This window comes from Armigeres subalbatus, chromosome 1 (assembly GCF_024139115.2).
Source record: "Armigeres subalbatus isolate Guangzhou_Male chromosome 1, GZ_Asu_2, whole genome shotgun sequence".
NCBI classification, from domain to species: Eukaryota; Metazoa; Arthropoda; class Insecta; order Diptera; family Culicidae; genus Armigeres; species Armigeres subalbatus.
This window is the reverse complement of record NC_085139.1, coordinates 104,709,266-104,728,273: the sequence shown is the minus strand read 5'-3', so window position 1 is coordinate 104,728,273 and position 19,008 is coordinate 104,709,266.

Below are 19,008 nucleotides of genomic sequence, written 5' to 3'. Positions count from 1 at the left end.
TTGCTGTTTGCAACGGAATTCTCATGTATCAATCCAACGCACATTGGAGCTTTTTTTTAATCAAAACTGCGATAAACTAATGTGAAAGTGCATTTTTATAACGTCAAATACCTTTTTCTAGTTCATCTAACTACATCCTATTTTTTTTTGCCTAATGTGTCTACTTTGTCTAATGCTGGACATTTTCTCCCTCGACACTGAATGTCTTTGGGTATTCCATAGCTATAGCGGTAAAATGGACGTAACAAAACTAGACCTTAATTATATCATTGGCCCAGGAAACAAAGGTTATCGAATTACACGGGCACCCCCCAGGATTGTGCCTTTGGGTAAGAAAATCAATCTCTGAAAATTCCAGCTCAATCGGTTGTGGCATAAGCTGGCGCATTTGATTTGAAGTTTGTATGGTGGTTTCAGTCAAAATGCATAGGAAAATACACCTCCGTCACTCTTTTGTTCAGGAAATTGGTTCGGTATGCCCGATTGAGCTCAGAATTGCAACAAAGGCATCTGATATGTTAAAGATCAATTCCACGGATCATTATACGATAATTAAATGAACTTTTCTATAGTTTTCGGCCGATCTCTTAGGGGTTAGGTTGCGCACTTTGAAATTCATTGATTACCATGCATGAAAAACATACGCATGCCATCAAAGATGCCTGCGATGTTCGGTTTCGCGCGCGCTCCAACATATGCAGAGCAACACGTGCCACAGCACATATCTAAGCCACCTTTGATAACATGTGCACGTTTTTCATGACAATCAATGAATTCCAAAGTGCACAGCCCAACTCCTAATAAATCATCCGAAACTTTATAAAAAGTCATTTAATCATCGTATAATGTTCCGTGGAATTGATCTTTAACATATCAACTGCCTTTGTTGCAATTCTGAGCTCAATCGGGCATACCGAACCAATTACACGGAGGTGTATTTTCCTATGCGTTTTGGCTGAAACCACCATACTTCAAATCAAATCTCGGGAACTTTTTCAAATCGGCGTATGTAACATTTTGATCAAGCTGAGAAAATGAGCTTGGAAGTTTTCAGATTTCATTTTTATTCCTATTTAGAAACTAATCATTTTTATTGCAATTGAATACACCTCAACGATACATTATGAAAAGGTTCATCGTCACTGACTCTGAAATCTTCACTGCGTGTGAACATTTTAGTTATTTTGATAAAAATATATGTTACAACGTTCTGCAAAAGATAAATCACATACGTCGTTTTGATACGTCAGCATGACCGAGGTCATGCTACTTTCGTCGAAATGTTACGCTGCTTCGTACGCTGCATTGTTGATACGTCGAAATGTTGCGTCAAGTTGAAACGTTTCACGCACATGCGACAAAAAAATTGCAACATTTACAACACGACGTAACAACATTTGCTGCAGAAAAACAACGTAAAATGTTTTTCTTAACGAAAATCAGAATATTAAAGCAACATGCTTAATTTTGAAATCAGTGATGAAAAAGTACAAGCAGACGCACGTTTTAAACTATTTAGTTGTTCGAAAAAACTATTTAAAGTACATTTTCTGCTAAGCGGTGTATGTGCAATATTTTCAAAAATGATGTTACACCGTTTTGCAAAAAATTGATTTGCATTTTTACAAACACATTTTCATGTAGCTTTGAAAATATACACATTTTTAGATGAATTTGATGCCATATGCTGTTGAAAACGGGTTTGTTTACAATTTGCGACATACGCCGTTTTGAAAAAGTACCCGAGAAATGCGCCAGCTTATGCAACATGCGTGTGAGCTGGAATTTTCAGAGATTGATTTTCTTACCCAAAAGCACAATCCTGGGAGGTACCCCGTAGAATTCGACAACTTGTTTTTCTCCCCATACAAGGCTGGGCCACTCTATTATATAGGTTAAAAATATGGATGAAACATCTGATATTTTAGCGAGGCAAAATGCTTAGTGAGACTTACTTATAAGGTACTACGCGCCTCCACGCATTTTCCATACCAGAATACTTATGCTTATGTAATAACGACAATCTAAGTTACATATTACGATATCTGAATGTCCACATGAGTGTTTTTTCAACTAAAAATGGGTCTTCCAGGGGAAACAATGGGTAAGTATTTAAAGGGCTGGTAACGAAAAATGCTGTTGATTTAGTGACCAAATATGACTAAAAAAGTAACCAAATATGGATTGTTACTGTATAATTCGTAAAATGGAAACTCATGTTTTTCTTTTGAAATTCTTATCTAGAATGCTATCAGAAATCAATAAAAGACACAAATAAAAAAGCACGGCAAATGCTGGGTAAAGCGTACCATTGCAGGCCTGGTAGCGGGTCACTTTTTAGTGACTTGGTCACTTTTTTCGGGCAAGTCGGGCAAAAAGTCACTATTTTCATCTATTTTGAAACTATTGACTAAGATTTCATCCGTCGGATGATGCTTTGATCATGGCGGAAATGAAATTACGGATCTTGGCAAAATGATCGCTCAGAAACTTCGCCAGCCATTTAACTCGCTGCTTTTATTGGCATTTCACCAGTATCGATTGGTATACAGTCATGCAAGCAGGAGACCTGCCGATTCCAATTTTGTTTTAAAGCTTAAACTTTATATACCTAATAGGGGAAGGTGGGAAGACTTGATTCCTTGGGAGACTTGATCCCTTGGGAGACTTAATTCTCCGCTATTTTACCGAGAGCTATATTGCCGTGAATTGCATATCTGTCCCATCTTTGCTGGGTTTCCTATTCATATGGGACAAACATGCGATTCACGGCAGTATAATAGTATTGTTATAGTGTATTTTTGTTATAGATCCTCTAGACAAATGATCGTTATGTGGCGAGCTATTTTTTTTAATGGACAACATTTTTTAAACAATTATTTACTGTGTTTTGTCCCTCCTAAGGATGTTTTCAAGTGGCCACGCAAAATTTGAACAACTTCTCCTAATAATTCCATAGAAAAAATCTTTCATGAATACGCACAGAAAGTTGGAAAATCCGCGTATTTTGGAGGAAAAATATTTAAAGTTCAGAGAGCATGATCCTGCAGGTCGTGCGTTCAATCCCAGGCTCGTTGTACCTGAATCTTCCTAATTTTTGTTTCGTTTTCTACCAAAACGATCCGTACTGTTATTTTTGCACTTAAAATTCCAATAACTTCCGTGGCACATATGACAAATTGTAGAGTTCTCTCCATCTTTCTTAAGTAGGTGTTCAGCTAATCCAGTGAACGTAATTTTCACTCATTCTCACAAAAAGAGAATGCTCATTCACGCAGATTTTTGCCTAAAAATCATTTTTCGGAAAATAAAAACAGGTCCTATGAGTGATATCCATATTTCGTTCACTTCCAGTGGCGTGAAAATTTGATCTGCTCGCAAGACTACTCATAGTTTTGAGTAGTCCTACTTTTGACTGATATTTATTAAAATTTCCGTGGGATTAAAAGAGAGGGCAATACAATTTTACTTAGTCACTGAGTAAATAAAAGTTAGCGTGTACGGTTTTCGTTTCTCTTCTGAGCTCGTTCTAAAGCAGACCCCAGACGACGGAAAAATGTTGACAAACTGTTGATTATTGAAGAAAAAGCTTGATTTCGTCTCATCGAACTTGCAACTGAAACTGAAAGTCACTATTTGGCCATTTTTTCTGCAACCCTTTTTTCATCAGCTTTGGTCACTAAAGTCACTATTTTGACCTGCATGGGTCGCTACCAGCCCTGCCATTGGTACTTCGCGTACCTGAGGAAATAAAATAGACCCCATCTCGCGGCCCTTAGCCTCTTTTTTTTTCTCCTGTTCGAGTGTGCCACTGCGACCAATTATTAGATCTATTGTAGCGTTACCCGTATCCTTAGTGTTTAAGTTCATGTCATGAATTACTCCAGTGCTATTGAGAAGCAGTATCGGTTTCGATACAGTTGTTGTTTTGTTTTCTCAAGACCACCATGACAAGGTCCCGCTATTTAGACCCTTCATAAAGAGCAATCCCATTGAAGGCGCGCCCCCAATATCAATAGGAAATCAATCCTTTCTTGAGAAAACAGAACAGTAATACTGTTTTTGGCCATGCAATACTGTTTTTGAGCCCTAGCCACATCCTTGTCTTGCTTCTAGAATATCACCAGTGAAACTCTTAAAACCCGGGATTTAGCTCTGTCTACAAGACCATTTCAAGCAAGAGAATTTGTTCAGTAATAAGAACTTCCGTGTGTTCCTCTCACTACCATTGTTCACCAGTTCAAAAAGAGTTTGTACGTATGTTCACGATATTCGCGTGCCGTCACTCGAAGGACTTGCTTCGCTAATTTAATTAGCCCCGAAAAGTGCACCGCGATTCAAAGCACTCCACCAAATGCACTAAGTCCAGTACACTGCACTCAAACCGATCACGCAAAGTTAAAGTGGGACATTTAGCTGAACACTTTAAAGATTTCTTGTCATCAAACGACCAAAGAAACAACCGACCGTACTTGTTTGTGCTTCAACGTATTATTTGATACTGATTTATGTACAATATTTACAGATTTGCTGTTCCTTCTTCTCAGCCAGCTGATGGTTGACCATCGGCTATCGTGTATGCGAGATAGGTACTCTCTTACTCTCTATTGCTGAAACGCTTGGGGTTCGTGTCATTTGGAACTGGTTGGCTTAGGATCAGATAATTGAATTCAATTGATGACTATTACAAAACCTAACAACGTATTTAAGGTGGTTATACAACAAAGCCACAAATCGGCCATCTTGGAAACCACGTGCTTTTTCTACTTTTCTACTACTTTTCAAGAGCACGAATTGAGAGAACCACAACGCCTACGGGGATAAAACATTCGTAGATCGTTTGCTTACTCATGCTAAACAATCGACTTTAATTTCAGCATTGTACGAAAATGATTACGCTAGATAACGACAGATAACGGGAGATTTTTCATACGTTTCATTTCATCGACTTTTTTCTGCTGATTCTGAAGGCATTGAAATTTGGTAAATTTCATCAGTGGCATGTTTTTGAAAATCAGGTCACGTCAATAAAATGAAGCGCACTGAAAGACATTCTTATTTCCAGATTAAATTTGTTTTCGAATCTTTTTTCTTGCCAATTAGGTAATTCCATTTTTTTCAAATTCTCTTTACCACATAATTTTCAATCGCTTGATTTTTTTTTAAATATTAAGAATCATTCAAAGTCTTTCTGAATAATTCGGAATATTTTGAAATCAGCCACTGTCAAAAAACAATGACAATAAAACATAATTTATAAATCAATCGAACAAAATCGAATATAAGGTAGTTTCAAACCGAGAATTTTTTTCGGATTTCGGTCCTCACGTACTTTGAGGCTAGTATTTTGCTTACTTATATGAACGGAGGATTTATGGGATTCTATTGTAGAAAATTAGAAATTCGGCCCGATAAAAAATACAACGGTGCGGAGATCTGAGAGTCCGAGCTGTTAACCATCCTATAAATTAGCCAGGATTCGTTTTACATTTCGCGACGAAATTGCATGAGTCCCGCCTTTTTGAAAACACATGGAAACAAAATCAAAGGACAAGATTCCCGAGGTGTGAGGCTTCTTTTAACGTCATTTAAATCAACTTCGATCAAAAAGGACTGTGAATTGATTAGATTTGACATTTATTCATATGGGCCAACTCTATTCATGGAAATAATTCAAATTACATTTTATTAATGTTCTTTCCTTGTTGAGTTTCTTGTTATTCTTAGCCGCAGAGTTTCGCTCACTAATATTCATAAAAAAGGGTTTTAACACTAAAAATCAATGATCCCACCCTATTGCTTTTTTCGTTGTTGACAATTTTCCTTATCTGTCTGATGTCCACATCGGCTTTAGGCAGGGTACTTTGACTATTTCTTGTTATTTTCAATTGTTCAGAATTGGAAAAATCCCATAAATTTTGAAATTTCCACTTTTTTAATCTTTAATGTGTTTTTTTAACAAAAATTTCCCCTGCTTTTGAATGTTGTCACAAGCACCTGTCATAAGACGAGTTTATACAATCCCATTGAATTCCACCACTTAACAAGGTTTTTTGACATGTCCCGTTTTGTAAGTGCGTTTGTCCCGTTTTTTCACCGGAATGGTCTGGTCAGCCCACCTTAAACCCCTAACTCGATTTTTCCAGCAGTCAGTTCAGCCTAGAACCGGGTACCGAGGTTTTTTAACTAATTGCTTGAATAGTTGTTTCCGCTGCATACAGTTTAGCCTCAAACAAGAGGAATTCGAGTCTTTCAACTGTCTGCAAGGTAACATTAATTATGTTTTATTTCTGACGCTGCTGTTGGTAGCGAGGACTAAATACGATGAATCCTTAATTACCACAACTTATTGCCCTAGCTAGAAAAATGGATTAAGCTAGGGCTCTGTTTGGTAGATCTTAAACCGCAACACACTACGTCAAAGTGATCTTCCGTGTTACGGGAATTTTATCACCGTTACTGTTCCTCATCGTAATCGACGAGATTATGGTAGGTGCGATTGACCGCGAACCATACCGCGGGCCGCTATGGCAGCTTATAACCATGGAGCACCTAAACGATTTTTTTAGACCGCATCGTGCTTTCGTGCTGTGCGGTTCTTTCTCTCTTTGCGGAAGGAAGTTTTTAATACTACCCGAAGCTATTTTAATTTCAACGGTGCTTCTTAGCGCTATTTGTACCCACTGATCCCGTTACGATCTTTGCAAGGACCCGTGCCTTCGTTTTACGTTGGACCCGTTTGCGGAAGTAAAATTCCGGCAAGCGGTGGTAATCCTGCAGGGACACCGTTCTGGGAAAAAACCTCTTAGAAGGTCACGTCTCCACGCTCAGCCATGAGCATTAATAAAAACAAGAGGAAGGAGGAGTCTTTGAATTCTCCACTTCCTTCAAAGAAACAAGGTTTCAAGACCGTCCTGCCAAAGCGCGGAAAAAATAGAAGGAAGCTGGAGAATTCTGATATTCCTTCTAACTCTAATATCGGAAATAATTCTTCTCCAATCGAACTGAGCAATCAGTTCGATTTGATTAATGATGAAATTGAGCAAATCGAATATACCTCTAGCCCAGGTGATTCGATTCATGCGAAAAAGCAAAGGATTCCGCCAATTGTGGTATCTGTTGCCGAGTTTTCTGGCTTTCGGAATGAAATCTTGAGTAACCTTCAGGGGATCAAGGTTTCATTTCAGATTGCTAGGAAGGGTGACTGCCGCGTTTTGCCGGGATCCTTTGACGATCGCAAACGTCTTCTTCAGTATTTAACTGAGAAGCGCCATAAATTCTTCACATACGACGACAAAACTGAGCGATTGTTCAAAGCCGTCTTGAAAGGTCTCCCCAGTGATGATAAATCACTGGATGAGATTAAAATTGAAATTTCTCAATTACTTGGATTTTCACCAGTCCAAGTAATTAAGATGAAAAAGAAATCCCACTCCGGTACTTCCCAGAGGGGCATTTCTCAAGAATTTTATTTAGTTCATTTTAACAAAAGTGAACTAAATAATATGAAAAGTTTGGAAAAGGCCTGTATTATGTCTCATGTCCGTGTTACATGGGAGCATTTCCGCAGGCCTGGGGGAAATTTCAAAACCCCACCCAGTGCCGTAAGTGCCAAAAGTGGGGTCATGGAACCAAACATTGTCACATGGATGCTAAATGCATGATTTGTGGTGGAACCTCTCACGCCAAGGACGCATGTCCTGTGAGAGAAGATTCCAATAAATTTAAATGTGCTAATTGTGGGGCAATCATAAATCCAATTTCTGGGAATGCCCTTCACGCAAAAGTTTTGAATTCCCGTGCAAAATTGATGACGGGAAATTCCAATCGGATCACAGATTCGACGGGTAGAAATTTTTCAAACGCTCAAATTCCGAAACCGGTTACCGGTCGAGCAATTCATACCCACCACAATTCACAAACAAATTTTGCCGCTCGTCAACGGGTAGCAAGCACTTCAGTAAATTCCAATTTTTCCAATGTACCTACGTATGCAAACATCGCTGCTGGTAGACAAAATTTCTCTTCTCAAAATGAGGTTTATACCCATGTCCCAACGGAAAATAACGGTCATGTTGCCGATTCAGGTAGCATGACTGCTTCCGATTTTGATTTTTAACTGAACAATTGCATCACATGATTGATGCAATGTTCAAAGCAAATACCATTCCTGAAGCTGTTCAGGTTGGTATAAAGTACACACAAAAATTGTTATCGGACTCCGTTTCAATGGATCCAAATAATTGTGTGAAAGTTCTAAATTGGAATGCCCGCTCTCTAAAGGGTAAGGAAGATGAATTATTCAACTTCCTAAAAGTTCATAATGTGCATATTGCCATTATAACAGAAACTTATTTAAAACCAGGACTCTCCATTAAAAGAGATCCAAATTATTTTATCTACAGAAATGATCGTCTTGACAGCGCCTGTGGTGGGGTCGCCATTGTCATTAATAGACGTATCAAACATACATTATTTTCTTCGTTTGAAACCAAAGTTTTTGAAACCTTAGGAGTTTCTGTTGAAACAAATTTTGGACAATTTTCCTTCATTGCAGCCTACTTGCCTTTTCAATGCAATGGGCAGCAAAAGAATTTGTTGAAAGCTGATCTTCAAATTCTGACTCGCAACAAATCAAAATTCTTCGTAATTGGTGACTTCAATGCCAAACACCGTTCATGGAATAATGCTCAAAGCAATTCCAATGGTAAAATTTTATTTGAAGATTGTTGTGCGGGATATTATACTATTCAATATCCCAATGGACCAACTTGTTTTTCTTCCAGTCGAAATCCTTCTACAATTGATTTAGTTTTAACGGATTCAAGTCAGCTGTGTGGCCGATTGGTAACTCATGCTGACTTTGACTCTGATCACCTTCCTGTGACATTTGAAATCTCACAAGAAGCCATTTATAATCCAATCAGCTCTACTTTTAATTATCATAGAGCTGATTGGGATTTATATAAAACGTATATCGATAGGAATTTTGATGTCGATATTCCTCTCGATACCAAAAGTGATATTGATAATGCTCTCGTATCTTTGACAAATTTAATTGTCGAAGCCAGAGGCATTGCAATTCCTGAAATGTGAAGTTAAATTCAACTCCATTATTATTGACGACGATCTTCAGCTACTGATCCGTCTTAAAAATGTGAGAAGAAGGCAATACCAAAGAACTCGCGATCCCGCGTTGAAAGTTATTTGGCGAGATTTGCAAAATGAAATTAAAAAACGTTTCGCTATTCTGAGAAATACCAACTTTGAGAATAATGTCTCGAAGTTGGATCCCAGTTCGAAACCCTTTTGGAAATTAACAAAAATTCTTAAGAAACCTCAAAAGCCAATTCCAGCGCTTAAAGAGGGAAATAAAATTTTATTAACAAATGGCGAAAAGGCTCAAAAATTTGCTCAGCAGTTCGAGAGTGCCCATAATTTTAGTCTAGGTCTCACTAGTCCAATTGAGGATCAGGTTACACGGAGCTTCGAAGACATTCTCAATCAAGAGAATGTTTTCGATCCTTCGTTGGGAACTAATTTGGATGAAGTGAGATCTATTACTAGAAAATTTAAAAATATGAAAGCCCCGGGTGATGATGGTATTTTCTACATACTTATCAAAAAACTTCCTGAGAGCTCTTTATCCTTTTTAGTTAATTTATTTAACAAATGTTTTCAATTGGCATATTTCCCAGATAAATGGAAAAACGCCAAAGTTGTTCCTATTTTGAAGCCGGACAAAAATCCAGCTGAGGCTTCTAGTTATCGCCCAATCAGTTTGCTTTCTTCAATAAGCAAACTGTTTGAAAAGATTATTTTAAATAGAATGATGGTTCATATTAATGACAATTCTATTTTTGCTGATGAGCAATTTGGTTTTCGCCATGGGCATTCAACCACTCATCAGTTATTAAGAGTTACGAACTTAATTCGGCTCAACAAATCTGAAGGATATTCGACTGGAGTTGCTCTTCTTGATATAGAGAAAGCATTTGACAGTGTTTGGCATGAAGGTTTGATTGTAAAATTGATGAATTTTAATTTTCCTCTGTACATTATTAAACTGATCCAAAATTATTTATCAGATCGCTCACTTCAGGTAAACTATCAGAATTCTAAATCTGATAGATTACCTGTAAGAGCTGGTGTTCCCCAAGGCAGCATACTGGGGCCCATTTTGTATAACATTTTTACTTCTGACTTACCTGATTTACCACCAGGGTGTCAAAAATCTTTGTTTGCAGATGACACAGGTCTCTCAGCCAAAGGGCGTAGCCTTCGTGTCATTTGTAGTAGATTGCAAAAAAGTTTGGATATTTTCTCCACTTACTTGCAAAATGGAAAATTTCCCTGAATGCTTCCAAAACTCAGCTTATAATTTTCCCACATAAGCCGAGAGCTTCTTATTTGAAACCTTCTAGCAGACATATTGTCACTATGAATGGGGTTCCAATTAATTGGTCTAGCGAAGCTAAATATTTAGGACTTCTGCTAGATCAAAATTAACTTTAAAAATCACATTGAAGGCCTTCAAGCCAAATGTAACAAATATATTAAGTGTCTATATCCACTTATAAACAGAAAATCAAAACTTTGTCTTAAGAACAAACTTTTGATTTACAAACAAATTTTTAGACCTGCCATGTTGTATGCTGTGCCAATATGGGCTAGTTGCTGCAATACCAGAAAGAAGGCACTCCAGAGGATTCAAAATAAAATTTTGAAAATGATTCTGAAGTTGCCTCCGTGGTATAGTACCAATGAACTTCATAGAATTTCTAATATTGAGACATTGCAACAAATGTCCAACAAAATAATTTCCAATTTTAGACAAAAATCGTTGCAATCTTCTATTGCAATGATTAGCTCCTTGTACCCTTACCTTGTACCCTTAGTATAAAATAGGTTAAGTTTAGTTTAAGTTGAAAACATTGTAATTCCTACATGGTTCAATTCAACCAGAGGAAAAATTCTAACTGCCAGAGGCAATTGAAATGTATTAATAATAACTAAAAAGTAACATAGCAAATAAGGATGATAGTGTTAAGAAAACACGGAACACCTAGTCTAAGAGATGAATGCATGTATTAGATAATTAGCAAATAAAAAAAAAAAAAAAAAAAAAAAAAAAAACCTAAACGATTTCGATTTGGCCGATGACGTTGCACTCCTCGCTCAACGGCGCTCTGACTTAGAGTGGCCCAAGCTTATATGGAAAAAGTGAAAAGTCTGGAATTTCAAACCTTGCACCCTTAAATGACAGTTTGGGGGTCCCAGAAGCTCCCCTGAAAATTTCAGCTCATTCGGTCCAGTGGTTGACGTGCGCAAATGGCTCAAAGTTTGTATGGAAAAAGTGATCCAAATTTATGGAGAAACGCAACCGTTTCAGTTTTTTGCTTCTATGTGGCGCTGTAGTCGACGGATTCCTGTTGTGGACAAAATGTAGAACCTTTTTTATATAAGGAAGCGACTGGTGAAGACCGGATGTAAATCCCTTTGAAATTGGCCAAGTTATAAGCATCCAAAGTCGAGGGTGTCGAGCGTGTCTCCCAGGGGTGTTTAAAATAAGAGCAACGTACCACCGACCATTGCGGCGGCGATGCAGGCGTATTCGGTGCCGTGCGAAATTAAATGCATGATTATCACGCAATCTCGCGAATTTTTATCCGATTGGTAAATGCTTTCCGTGCTCTGTACAGTAGTGTGGCTAGAGAGGGAGGGGGTGACTTACCACTGAAGTCAACGAGCTGGAGTTTTTGAAATATTTGTAACGAGTTGTTTTCGGACATCGTGATGCCCGTTGCATCAATTTTAGAGCGATATGATATAATCGTTACAGACAGAGGGACAGAAGGACAGAAAGACAGAGAGACCTGGGATATTATATAAGTTATATATTTTGCAAACAACAGTTTTAATGTTTATAGCATAATTTATTAACTGTATAAAACTACAAAGTTATCAACAAACAACACTTATACCTATATTAATTATTTATTTCAACTGCTAGGCCTTCCTTTATAACAGAGCGAGTGCAACCTGGAAAATTTTGCCTATGCTGTTGAACAACTTTGAGAAGATATTGAAGCTGTTCTTCATTTTTTGTCAGTTTTCCAATCTTGAACTAGTTTAACTCCTCTTTCAGCACAGACATTCACTACCAAAAATGAATTAATTTTATTTCTACTTTCAACAAATTCTTCCAATTCATCCCATATACTAGGATCTCCTTTGAGAAAATTTGCAGATATTCCAGAAATTTCAAAAAAAATCCATCGTATTTTGAGAAACAAAATCCGTACAAGAAGTCAACTTATCGATCGTAGATACTTTCAATTTTATTTTTCTTACTTCATCACCCTTACAAGATTTAAAATTGTGTGCCATTTCTTTTCTCTCATCAGTAGATATTTCTGGGACGAAAAACGCCAGAGCGACTAGTTCTTCACTCAAGTACCATAGATGATTTGCAAATCTTGAAGCCGCAGCCATATACACATTTCTTGATTGATCAGGGAAAGCATCTCGTAAAGTTATCAATTTTTTTGCCAGGTTTAGATCATTTCGTGCTGCTGATGAGGGTAAAGGAGCTTTAAACCAAGACCAAATGTAAACTCGTAAAATAAAAGCACACATTACTGGAATTTTTTGCCTTTCATCATCGGTCATGTCAAATTGGCCTATTTTAAGCCATATTTTAAGACAATATATTGCTTTCGCCATCCATCTGGCATTGCTATGTGCTCCTGGTGGCGAAAATTTAATTCTTTTCACACCAAGAAATGCTAAAGATAAATTTAGCAACTCTTTATAGTCTTGTCGTTGCTGTTGAATATTGAGTTGGTTTTCCAAAAATTCAATCAAATGTTGTGTTTCATCACCAAGGATCTCAATAATGTTTTCGTCTACCATATTTTCATCAAAGGATTGATCCATAGTAGGCCATGCCGATTTAAATTTTATAAAAATACTTGAAGAAGGGCCTTTTGAAGGAAATAGTTTTTCCCAAGCTGCTGTCATAAAAACTTCGGCAATATGATGCCTACACGCCAGCCATAAAAGATCTCTGCCAATCCGCTTCTCGGTTAGGGTACAAGCGCTGATTCCTGTATTTGCTGCTGTTGTATCAGATCCCATTGCAAAGATGCGATCGCTTAGTTCCCATGCATTCATCAATTTGCAAACTTCGTTTTTTTTAGCGTGTTAGCTCGAAGATAAAACGACGTCAGAAAATCGCGAGATTAAACATCGAACAATATCCCGGATGTGTTTTTCTACTGAAAAAAAAGATCCCCCCCCCCTTTGCCCTCTTTATTCACCCCCTCCCTCTCTAGCTACACTACTGTACAGAGTACGGAAAGTATTTACCAATCGGATAAAAATTCGCGAGATTGCGTGATAATCATGCATTTAATTTCGCACGGCACCGAATACGCCTGCATCGCCGCCGCAATGGTCGGTGGTACGTTGCTCTCATTTTAAACACCCCTGGGGACACGCTCGACACCCTCGACTTTGGATGCTTATAACTTGGCCAATTTCAAAGGGATTTACATCCGGTCTTCACCAGTCGCTTCCTTATGTAAAAAAGGTTCTACATTTTGTCCACAACAGGAATCCGTCGACTACAGCGCCACCTAGAAGCAAAAAACTGAAACGGTTGCGTTTCTCCATACATTTGGATCACTTTTCCTATACAAACTTTGAGCCATTTGCGCACGTCAACCACTGGACCGAATGAGCTGAAATTTTCAGGGGAGCTTCTGGGACCCCCAAACTGTCATTTAAGGGTGCAAGGTTTGAAATTCAGGATTTCATGCATTTTGGGCCAGTCTACTCTGACATGCAGAGTAAGCTCAACGACCTTGCCGAGCGCTCCTTTTCGGCAGGTTTAGTCATCAACGTCACAAAACCAAATCGTTGGATGTAAACACGGTGACCCCTTCCAGTTTCACAGTAGCCGGGCAATCAGTGGAGAATGTTGAAAACTTCCAATATCCTGATAGCCAAATGGCGTCAGACGGCGGTACCAAGATCAACATAGGCGCACGGATCAAGAAAGCAAGGGCTGCCTTTGCGAGTTTAAGAAATATCTGAAAAAACAGGCAGATACGTGAACGCACCAAAATACGAATTTTCAACTCTAACGTGAAATCTGTGCTGTTATACGCTAGCGAAATATGGTGTGTATCAGTGGTGAACACTCAACGGCTGCAGGTGTTCATCAATAGATGCCTGCGGTATATAATACGGGCCTGGTGGCCTCCCCAGACAACCACACATCGCATAAGAATGCACGATCAAAATCGTGTACCGATCCAAGTTTCATCAGAATCGCATTGTTGTGCAAAGCTCATCAGTTTATTTATAAATTTTCCCGCACAGTAGGCTATTTTACGAGTTTATTCCAGCTTCATTTGTTGACATCGCATATTCCTGCAATCAAACTCACAAGAAATCGGATTATCTGTCAAACAGAGTTTGTTATCACAAACTACATCGCAATGCATAACGAACAAACTCGCATAAAAATCGTGCACATCGCATACACTTCCGTGCAATGTCGGATAAGAAATACACATATATTGCCTCCACTTTTGTACGTAAAAAGTGTTTTTGCGACTGGTAAGCGATGAAATTTGGACACATAGGCATCGCATAACAGAAAAACATTTCTATTATGCATGCATTCTGGGTCTGGGTCTGGGTCATAACTGGATCTCAAACAACGAGCTCCATCGTCGTTGTCACCAGAGGCCGATAGCAACAGAAATTCGGAATCGGAAGTGGGGCTGGGTCGGCCACACTCTACGTAGGTGCGGAATCGAAATCTGTGAACAAGCATTAGACTGGAACCCAGCGGGACATCGCAGCAGAGGCATACCCAGAGGCTCATGGCGGCGAAGCCTCAATAAAGAAATAAAAGAAGCCGACCGAAATCTACCCTGGCAACAGGTTAAAGCGATAGCTGGGCAACGCTCAGGATGGAGATCTTTCAAGTCGGCCCTTTGCACCACCGGAGGTGTACAGGATCCATAAGTAAGTAAGTAAGTGTACTTTCCCACGATCTTTGTTCGCTGGAAAAAAATGTACAGTACATGTTTGAAATGGCATGTTTGAAACAACTGAACATGTTGGAGTAAAAGGATTCTAAGGATTCATTTACATAAGAAAATATTTCTCTGAAAGCATTATTGTTCTCATAAAAAAGTATTGAAGTATTGAAATTTCCATTTTTAGTGACCACCGGTTAAAATCTTAGTTAGAAATTTTAGCACGTTTAGATAACTTCTTGAGAGTTCATCGTAAGAACCACAATCATCCCTAAGTTCACATGATTTTGTCCGTAATAAGTACCAAAAACGTATTGTTGAACGATCATAAGATTTATTAGTAATTTGTAACGACTCATAAGCAGCAGGGACTATGTCCAAGGGCTTGACGATCCCTCCTCATGCCATCTGCGAGTTGTGGGGCTTGCATAGGATGTGGTGGGGTTTGACAGTGGGCCCTATTAAATCCCTATAAAAAGCTGCATGTATCCGCAAGTAGGCCCCACCAAAGCGACCATGTGCTGCTTAAAGCGCACAATCAGGTGGGACACAAAACAGACCTGACACGACGGCCCTCCGACGAGACAGGAGGTTTGCGCAGGCCCAATAAGCCGCCTGGAAAACCAATAATTACGAAGACCTGGATGATGCTCGTGGAGGACCAATGCGCACTTGGAGTTTTCGAAAGGAAAGTGCTGCGTACCATCTATGGTGGGTTGCAGATGGCGGACGGTACGTGGAGGAGGCGAATGAACCACGAATTGCATCAGCTGTTGGGAGAACCATCCATCGTTCACACCGCGAAAATCGGAAGACTGCGGTGGGCCGGGCACGTAGCCAGAATGTCGGACAGTAACCCGGTGAAAATGGTTCTCGACAACGATCCGACGGGCACAAGAAGGCGAGGTGCGTGTGTGGCGTTGGACAGGCCTATAAACATGAACAAGTCTAATATACTGTTCTTTAGTCACATGACAGATCGTAGAAGCCATCGCATGCAAGAGACACATTCGCGGCCAGTCAATTCTTCCTTCATCACGAGGTCAGTCGCGAGTGCAAGCAATGTAAACATGATGGGTGATTCGTATGTGCGATGTTGAATTGCACATTTGGCGATCCTGCCAGGAGTGTGTGCTGGCGGCGTTGCTTGTGGAATCACCCATCATGGTGTGTAAAGATGTGTGCTTAGCAGTTTTGAACGAACTTCACGGGAAGCCGAAAGAGGTTGGAGCGGCGAAGCTTTTTCTTGCATAGCTATAGGTAAGGAGTAATGGTTTCGTTATATTTGTGTGGATGCCGCTTTCGGGCTGGGAGCCGCGGACTCGAGAGGTTTTCATTTTCAAAATGTTTTGCTACAGACCCGCAACTCTCCTCTCAGGGTCTGTCTCATTTGGAGAATTAAACTTAAAAGTGACAGTTCGAAAATTAAAAAATCACCCCGTTATGAGAATGGCTGGTGCTACCCAGCAATTCCAATAGGACATCGATGGAAAATGATTCGATATCTGTCAAAAGTAATCTTGCTCTGCGAGCAGGGTTATTTGATAATTATTAAAATGTCACTTTTAAGTTTAATTTCAGTTTAATTATTCAATTGAGACAGACCCTCAGTGCACACATTACGATTTTTTCACGTGGAATTGTCATTGTGTTGTTTTTTAATTAGTTACAACTATTTCTTCGATTTGCCGCATTGCATAAGTGATTGCGCCGAATGTAATGCCGTTCACTTATTGAGTTTTGTGTGTAGTTAGCTATAATATATTTTATGAGACGTATAGCGGCAGCCCGATTATTTACATTTAAGGTTTTGTTTTGATATGATTCTGCTTGAACATTCCGGTAGATCCGAACACAAAATGATGTTTGTAACGTTTTACTTTTTATTAATGTTTTCTTCAGCATTTTATGCCTAGAATGTAATGACATGAATGATCTAGCAGCAAACAGGCAATAAGACTGACATTTCTAACAGAAAACAAAGAAATGCTTTGTAAACAATGATAATGATAAAAACCTCAATAGTATTAGTTTATTTTCACGTGTACTCTCTCAACTGCGGCCAGAATGCACACATCTATGCGAAGAATACTTTTTTACAGCTTATTATGGAGATTTTCTGACAATGATTTTTGATGTTTTGATTTTATCCACTGACCCTGCCTTTGGGTGCTGTTCTTGGACATTTGAAAAACATCGGATGTTTGGGACGTTTATGTGCTGGCATTTTTTTTGGTTCATACTCTTTGATTGGTATGTGAAACAGAGTAACTTTCGTAAGACTTTCTTTAGATTAGTTAAATAGAGTAGTAGACTTGGTAGTAGAAGAGTAGAGTAGGATTTGTTTGTTGATGGATTATTCCAAGTGTGCGATGGGTGAAATATGATAAACTTCGGAGCAAGGCGATATATGAACCGGTTTTAGTAAAGCTTCTTAAATTAAAATATGATTATCAATACACACACAATAAAATTATTGATAAAATTGAAAGTACCGTTGAAAAAGTATAGGAATGATTTTCTGTAAGACGAATGAAAATTTGAAATTTACTTATGAGAAAGAGTTGTTCCATAAATTACTATTTACAAGTTCCATTTTCAAAGCTATGTTCAATGTTGTTGTTTTCAGAATTTTCTTCTTAATTGCAATAGTTGAATTTACCGAAAATATGCAATCGCAATGCTTCTTGTATCTGAGTGTAGTGAAATCGAATGATACTGTGACATAAAATATCTGCAATGCCGCGTGGATTAGATGTATTGTGCTTAGAAAGCAATATTTCGATTAGGTGAATTTTGTTGGTGGCCTGTGTTGCCAAAAATTCGTAAAAGTACTTTTTGAATGTTGTTGATCTTTCTGTTGAAAAATTTAAGGATGTTAGTTCAGCGAGGAGTTCAATAAAAAGAGTTTTAGTTAAGCGTGAAAAGACACCCGCGTTCAAGTGTTTTTTTCTCTGCGCTGGTGGGACGCCCGCAAGAAGAATGGTGTTATTGTGGATCGGAATGATCACAATTCAGCGTGGTGGGACGCCCGCATTCAGTAGATTCTTCCTCTGCGTTGGTCGGACGCCCGCAAGAAGAATGGTGTTATTGTGGATCGGAATGATCACAATTCTGCGTGGTGGGACGCCCGCATTCAGTGGATTCTTCCTCTGCGTTGGTGGGACGCCCGCAAGAAGAATGGTTTTATTGTGGATCGGAATGATCACAATTCAGCGTGGTGGGACGCCCGCATTCAGTAGATTCTTCCTCTGCGTTGGTGGGACGCCCGCAAGAAGAATGGTGTTATTGTGGATCGGAATGATCACAATTCAGCGTGGTGGGACGCCAGCATTCAGTAGATTCTTCCTCTGCGTTGGTGGGACGCCCGCAAGAAGAATGGTGTTATTGTGGATCGGAATGATCACAATTCAGCGTGGTGGGACGCCCGCATTCAGTCAGTCAGTCTTCTTCCTCTGCGTTGGTGGGACGCCCGCAAGAAGAATAGTAGAATAGTATTACTACAGACCGAAATGGTGAGAACTCTGTAGTAGAACGTCCGCAGGCAAGATTTTAATTTCTCCACAATGGTAGAACGCCCATAAGAATTAAGATTTTATCGTGGATTCGTAAGGTGCTCGTGGAGATTGATTGCATTTAGAAAAGATATCCGCCTATAGTTAAGAACAGTTTATCGATACTATTCCGGATCGGTTTCTAGTTTTTGTTGCTGGTTGATTGACATTTATAGTTTCATATTGAAATAGACGTGTGCTCAAAGAAGGTAAAGGTAGTATTAGTACTGATGATTTTTACTAGAAGCAAAAGGGTTATTATAAATGGACGGGAATGTCTTGAGAATGATTTTCCATATTTAGTTGGGCAACCACAATGCTGGTTTATCCATAGTGTTTATCGATTATGAAATTAGACGCTCGTTGTACAATAATGCGACGAAAGTGATCGTTTTGTT